Source organism: Lepisma saccharinum, unplaced genomic scaffold (genome assembly GCF_977018435.1).
Source record: "Lepisma saccharinum unplaced genomic scaffold, izLepSacc3.1 HAP1_SCAFFOLD_405, whole genome shotgun sequence".
Taxonomy (NCBI): Eukaryota; Metazoa; Arthropoda; class Insecta; order Zygentoma; family Lepismatidae; genus Lepisma; species Lepisma saccharinum.
In genome coordinates this window covers 56,011-64,529 of record NW_028143109.1, presented here as the reverse complement: position 1 = coordinate 64,529, position 8,519 = coordinate 56,011, and positions in this window count along the sequence as shown.

Genomic DNA, 8,519 nt, shown 5'->3' with positions numbered 1-8,519 from the left:
TGCAATGTTTTTAAACACTAAAATTCAATTGGATCTGATCCAGGATCAGGACATGTATCTGTTTATGGAGCAATGTATAAGAGGGGGCATGGTGCAATGTTCTCAGAGATATGCCAGAGCAAATAACAAATATATGCCTGATTATGATCCAGCACGGCCATCAAATTAAATATTGTATGTGGATGCAAACAGCCTGTATGGTTATGCCATGATGAAAAAATTGCCATATGCAGAGCTTGAGTGGGTTGAAGATTTCAACATTGAAGATCTTAAGGATTTTGATGACAGTGACTATGGCCTCTTCTTAGAGGTTGATCTGACAATTCCAGATAATTTACACAACAAATTTTCTGATCTGCCCCCAATTCCCGAGGTTCAGTGCTCACCTGGCTCTAAACAGAAGAAATTGATGATGACTCTGGAGCCAAAACAGGGCTATGTCATATATTACAAAAACCTCCAGTTCCTGATGCATCATGGTGTTCAAGTGAGCAAAGTTGGCAAAGTTTTGAGGTTCAGGCACTCAAGATGGTTGAAGCCATATATTGATACAAACACAGAGCTTCGAACATCTGCAATAAGCCAATTTGATAAATCTTTGTTTAAATTGATGGTCAATTCTGTGTATGGCAAAACTATTGAAAATGTCAGAAAACATACTGATGTTAAAATAATTACTGACCCCAGCCTGAGCAAAAAATTGATTGCAAATCCTAATTTCAATTATAGAAGAATTTATGATGAAAATATGGCACTTTTTAATATGAAAAAAACAAAGATTAAGTTTGATAAGCCTATTTATGTAGGGGCTGTGATATTGGAATTGGCCAAATTACACATGTTAAAATTGTTTTATGATGTGTTGAAGCCTTTTTATAAGGATCGTGTAAAACTGATGTACATGGACACAGATAGTTTTGTTCTTGATATTCAAACAGAAGATGTTTATCAAGATATGTCACAGCCTGAATTGCTTGAATATTTTAATAGCAGTGAACATACAAGGATTCAACCCCACAACAAAAAGGTGCCTGGCAAGTTAAAAGATGAGACACTTGGTGATGTTATTGTGGCATTTGCTGGGTTAAGGGCCAAGATGTACAGTTTTGAAACATGTAGTGGCGCTGTTGCCAAAAAGGCCAAGGGCATTGGCAGAGTGACTGTAGACAAAGAGCTTGAATTTGAAGATTACAAAAATTGCCTCAAATCATGTAGCACAATCAGAACATCAGAAAATAGAATTCAGAGTGTGGATCACTTGTTGACTACAAATATTGTAAGAAAAGTGGCTCTGGACCCACATGATGATAAGAGATGCATTTTGTCATGTGGCATACATACTTTACCATGGGGTCATTGTGATTTGAAAAGTGGTAATCAATGCCCAATTACAGAGCATGATTTGAAATAAATAAACATGCCTATGAACTTATTTGGGTTCAAAAAACAGGCTATTATGGACCTGCCAACACCAGCACCCTCTTCTGATATGATATCTAAACTAAGTGCTTTGTTAATTATTCATCTGAACAGCATATTTACAGATGTTGATGATGAAACAGGTAAAACATTGTACATATTTAACAATAATTTAAATCATTACCAATTACCTGTAGGTGGTCAATTGCAATTTATTACAACCCCTGAGGGTAATGTCAAGATTTCAGTAGGGAGAAATATTTATAGAATCAAGCACTCAAACATGATTTCTGGCACTGTATATACTGTTTCTGCTGGTGACTGCTTATATATTGAGGTCCGGGATCATATGACAAGCTTATACCTTTCTTTATAGAATTAAGAATCAGATATTCAATAATAAATAACCACTAAAACAAAATGCCTAATGATATATTTGGCCATACAAGGCATGAAGATCACAGTGATGAGATTCTGATGCTTGATGTCAGAGTCAAGAAATTAAGAAGTGATTTACAAGCTTTACAAACCACACTCAATGCCAGTCTTCAACTAGAAATTACAAATTTGCAATCACAATGCATGGACCCTCTTCTTAAAATTGATTCTGAACTCAAATTGCTGCTTCAGAAATATACTTATTTGGCCACATTAGATAATTTTCAAAGTTTAGAAGAAGCTGTAGCAGCTCTTCAAGCCAAATTTAAGAGCCAGGCCACCAACTCTGAGCAATTGAAACAGCAATTGGAAAAGCAGATAAATAATGTCCAGACACAGCTCCAAACAATTGTCAAAAGCATAAAATCACAAGAAGATTTTGATCTAGTGATTTCCACTCTAAAGGAACAGATTCAATCACTCCAGATACCTAATCTGGACCCTCTGAACAATGCCATAGCCGAGGTTAAAGAAAAAATTGAGACACTTGAAAATTTTATGAACAACTTGCCATCTTCTGATGCTTTGAGTGCAATAACTCGGAGTGTTGCCAACATTAAGCTGCAACTTGAAACATATGAAGATTTTGGAAAAATTCAAAGTACCATAACCCATCTTGAGGGTACAATAGCAGCAGTGCAAAGTGATTTGACAAATGTACAAGAATCTCTAGAATCCCGCCTGCCTGGTATTGTAGACACACTTGTCAGTGTCCAGCAACAGATCACAAAGCTTGAAAACCTCAACACTGAATCTGAGCTATCTCATTTTCATCACTTGATCGATGATATCCAAACAAAGCTTGAAATTTTACAACAATCAACACCCACTCAGGCAGATATAGCCCTGCTCCAAAATGCTATGCAAAATGTGGCTGATGCTTCTGAATTAAATAATGTGAAATTGGCACTTGAATCTTTGCAAAATACTGTAACAAATCTGCCTACATCACAGGAACTTAAAAATATTAAGAGAGCTGTGAATCGCATATTGAAATCAGAAGATATCAACAATATCCAGACAGAGATCAAACAACTTACTCAGACAGTGGCCACTCTACCAACTAATCAACATATTAATGAACTGCATGCCCTGTTTGAGGATATCAGAAGACAGGTCCATGATCTTACTGCTCAAAATTCAAAATTGGCAGTTATTGAAAATTTGCAACAAATTGTAGCTAATATCAAGCAACAGCTAGGGACCATGGAATCCAATCAAGCAAATGCTCTGTCTGTTTTTGCCACCCAGCTTCAAGAGATTGTGCAACAATACAAGAAACTTGTTGTGGACATAAAAATCAAGCCAGGCCATGATGATGTTGTTAGGACTATTAATGAGCACCTTGAATCTGTAACAAGCAGATTGCTTACAGCAGAAAAAGAAATAACCGGCATAATTGAGAATCCAAAACATACAGTAATTCTTGAATTGTACAGCATCCCCAACAAAGAATATGATTCACCATTTACACCAGGTGGCAAAATATATATGCTGTCCCCTGCACAATTTTATTACCAATTTTTTGTTGGGGGCACACTGGGACCAATCAAGATCAAATATTGGCTTCAACCACAGGCACACCACTACCCCACCTTATCAATAACAAATGCTGACAACAAAGCAAAAATCACCAGTGTAGAGTTAGAAGATTTTACAGATCCCAATACATTAGAAACATCTTATGCTGAAGATGATGGCTCTCTGGAATTTCATATACAAATAGGAGACAAATTATATATAGAAAATCCTGTAGTATCAGCTGCTTAACACCCCATAGTTGCAATATTCTTGTTTTCATATTATGTCTAGACAAATTATTGTTGATGAATTACACAGACAAGCCAGACATAATTATAAGAGACTGCCAGTAGTCACAAAAGGCATAGATGATTTATGGCAGTGCGACTTGATTGAGATGGCAAGTGGACAGCTGAAAAACTTAGACAAAATCAACAAGGGCTACAAGTATCTACTCACTGTAATAGACACATTTTCAAAATTTGCCTGGGCTGTGCCACTCAAATCCAAGACTGGAAAATGTGTTACAGAAGCCTTCAGGACAATCATCAACCAGAGTGGAAGATCACCGCGCTATTTGCAAACAGATAATGGCAAAGAATTTTATAATTCTGTGTTCCAACAATTTATTAAAAGCCAGTCAATACAACATTATTCGAGTTACAGTGATCTCAAAGCCTCAATTGTAGAGAGATTCAACAAAACCCTAAAAAATCTTATGTGTAAACAATTTACACTTTAAGGTTATTATAAATGGCTTAATATTCTTCCAGAACTTCTACATAAATATAACAACTCGGTCCATTCCACAATCAACATGAAACCCTCTGAAGTAACTTCATCTGATGAGCAAAAATTGATCAGGACTGTTTATTATCCAAGATACCAGCCAACAACAAGAAAGGCCAAATACAAGGTAGGTGATCAAGTAAGAATCAGCAAATATAAGCACTTATTCAAAAGAGGCTTTACAAGAAACTGGAGCACTGAATTATTTACAGTGGTTCAAGTTAAACCTGGGACCCTTAACACATATATAATAAAAGATCACCGAGGAGAAATTCTCAAAGGCAGATTCTATGAAGAAGAACTCAACAAAACTAAACAGCCTGACACATATCTCATAGAAAAAATCATCCGCAGAAAAGGCAACAAGTAATTTGTCAAATGGCTAGGACTTCCAGAACACAGCTGGATCGATGCAGACAAAGTGATAATATGAGCACCTGGGATGTTATAAAGAGGCTGCCAGAACCTGAACAGCAGATTAAGAGAAATGGCAAGTTGCTGCCTGAAAATATTAGATGTCTTATTGTTGGTCCATCGGCTTGTGGTAAAACTACACTAATGATTGATAATTTTTTATTGGCACCCAACTGGTTAGACTGGAAAAACAGGCACTTGTATGTCTTCTCTAAGAGCTTGGAACAATTAAAATATCAGCAGCTGATGAAGCTATATGATGGACTGGATATAGCCACTTTTGAACCAGATGTTAAGCCACTCCATGAATGTCTTGATAACTCTGTTGTTGTGTTTGATGACATTATACTGGATAATCAAAACAAGGTTAGAATTTTTTTTACACAGGGGCGACACAAAAACATTGATTGTTTCTACCTGGCACAGACTTTTTCTAAAATTCCGAAGCAGCTGATCCGAGACAACAGCAATTTTATATGTGTGTTTCATCAAGATCATACCAACCTCAAACACATACATGATGAATATGTAGGTGGGGACTTGAGCTACAATGATTTTTCCAAGTTTTGCAGTAGGTGCTGGAACCAGGACAGTTATGGGTTTGTCACAATTGATATGACAAGAAAACCCAGTAGTGGTAAATATAGAAATAAAATTAACAATTTTCTAGACATTGAAACATATATAAATAACCATGAAAAGGCCAATCATTGATGATCTTAAATTAAGAGATTATCTTGTAAAAAGATTTAAGGGATGGAAATCACAGAACCGAGGAATTTATGAACAACACAAACAAACAGAACAGCCTATTATTGATGCTATTAGTGAATTAGGTAAAAATATCAAAACTGTTACAGAGCAAAATCAAAATTTGATCACAGAGCTTGTACCTGTAGCTGCTAGGAACATATTAGATTATCCAATCACCCCACTTTCCAGTATTCATACACCTAGTCCTGTTGCTCCTCGAAGAATTGAAGCTACTCAGGATCCTATTGAATTGGGTCTTCTTGCTCAAAAATATTTAAGCACACCTAAAGACAACAAAGATGAGGTATTTGGCTTATATGCTGACACAGAGCGTGATAGTAACATCATACATAGAATTGGCAATTTCAGAGTAACATTTATGGGAGATGATATAATTGTATATTCAGAATCTCATCTTGGAGAAAGAGGTGCTTTGTTAAATATCCCGGCACACCTGGATTGTGGGAACTGATGACTAGGAAAAGGCCTGGCAGCTATACAGATCAAGATTATGAGCATTACAAAGAAATATTAATAAAATCAGATGCTCTATACCAGAACAATGATCCCACACAAAAAAGAGTCAAGTCTAGCAGTGGAGCAAAATACAACAATTTAATCAAACCCATATGGTCACAGATCAAGACTGGCAGTGGAATCAAACAATACAACACCCTGCCTAAAGAATTTGTCTGGGTTGATGATGTCAGGAAACTTGTAGATAGGTTATTGGTGATAGCTGGGGAGGAAAATGCTGGCAACCACAATTTTTACAATGAAAAGGTTGGAATTATGGACATGATAAGCACAAAATTGTCTAATTTTATAGTAAATGACACTAAGGGGATTGGATATCTTATAAAAATTATTAATACTCTACCACCTAAATTTTGGAATATTTCTGAGAGTCGGGGGTTGGTTAATGACATTATAAACAAGCTGCCATTTGAACTACACATTCCAGGCTATCAGTATTGTGGTCCCGGTACAAAATTGGACCATAGATTAAACAGAGGGGACCCTGGTGTTAATCCCCTAGATGCTGCTTGCAGAGACCATGACATAGCATACAACACACATTCTGATCTTGACAAGAGACATGTTGCAGACAAGAAATTAGAAGAGGCTGCATTTGGTAGATTTGTAAGGAAAGATGCTTCTTTAAGTGAAAGAATAGCAGCATTGGGGACCACCATAGCTATGAACACCAAACAAAAACTGGGGTAGGGGTTGTGAATATGTATATAATAAACCTAGAATGAAGGCCAAGGGTGTTATGTATCAAATACCTTATGCAGGTCTTAAATCTCTTAAAACTATTGATAGCCTTTTAACCAAAAAGCAGCGCAAGAAAAAAAATTCTTGTATTGCCAAGGGCCATGGTATGAAATTGTTGCCTAGTACCCCCCAATTAAAAAAATTACAGCAATCTAGAAAAAAATCACATGTGGGGGGTTTCATATTTACTATCCCGGCCATCTTAGCAGCACTTGGGGCTGTTGGGAGCTTGGCTGGGGGATCAGGTGCCATAGCAAAAACAGTAATAGATGCCAAGAAAAATAGGGCAGAATTAGATGAATTGAAGCGCCTTAACCTGGCCATGGAGAAACAGGGCAAAGGTGTTAAGAGAGCCATGAATAAGTTTAAAAAAAACAAGAGCCGCTTACAAACCAAGATATTGAAGCTTTAATCAAGCCACTGGGCATCAAAAATTTTAGAGGTGTGTACATGTCTGATTCTTTGCCAGAGCAACCACTCAACAAAGAGTGTGGCATTGTTAATTTGGATAAGTACAAAAATCAGGGCACTCACAGGATCTGTTATCTTAAATATTTAAAAAATGAAGCATTTGTGTTTGATTCATTTGGAGGTGTTCCACCTGAAAATTTAGTAAAATATCTAAAATCAACTAATCTTTATTACAATAATGCCCGTGTTCAAAATTTCAAAGATGTTAATTGTGGACATTTGTGTTTATCTGTTCTTAGATATATGTCTCAAATAAATAAACCATCAATTGAAAATTTTCAAAAGGCCCTGTGGTATTTAAAACATCATGGGGGTATTCCATCTCACCAGCCAAAATTCAATATTGAAACTCAGATTACATGATGATATAGTGTATCCCAAAACAATAGCTCTCAGAGCATTTTATGGCATGTACTTGATCCCTAATATTACACACCACAACAACAAAATTGCAGTAGGGGATCAAAAAATTGTCATCACTCCAGGGCAATATAATCTGTCCACTCTAAATGCTCAATTACCCAGAGGTATAGTATTAACTCAAAATTCTGTCACTCACAGAGTAGAGATTGTATCTGCTACAGAAACAGTGGATCTGGGTACTATAGGAGAGCTGTTAGGCATTGAGAACAATACAAAACTTGAACCAGCCATCAAACACACTGCTATTAATATACCTAAATTCTTAGCCATAGAGACTCTGAATATTCACTGTAATGTGGCTGAGGGTATGATCACCAAATCAAATGGCATAGGCACTCACAAACAAACTGGCATCATTGCAACATTCAAACCTAACTGTGAATTTATGGAGCCCATCATCTACACTCCATCCCCAACATTATATTTTCCTGTGTGCCATAATAGAATAGATAGTATTGAATTGATGGTCACTAATGAAAAAGAAGAATTAGTTGATTTTGCTGGAGCCACAACAACTGCAATCATAGAGATTAATATTTAAATAAAAATACATACAAAAAAAATGGAAAATATTGAGAGTTATGAGCTACAATCATTCCCCCCAAACAGGAGGACATTTGCAAATTTAAATCAACCGAACACAGAAATTGAGGTTGATCTTGATGTAGGGGATGGCTTTATACACCCCCACAGAGCAGATCTATACATCAAATTTGATGTTGTAAAGCTCGATGGAACAGATTATCCGACAAATTCAAATATAAGATTGGTAGACAATTTTGTGCCACATCTGTTCTCTGAAATTGAGATCAGAAAACATGGTGTTGTTATAAATAGAGTGGATTATCCCGGCATTACCTCCACAGCTTTGGCCACACTAAAATTATCCAAAACCGAGGCTTCTTACTACAAAATAGGTGGATTTGAGGCTGGTGATAAAATTATATCTAAGAGCCACACAGTGCTGTTCCCTATGCGCCTGTTGCCAGGATTCTTCTCAGATTACAAAGATA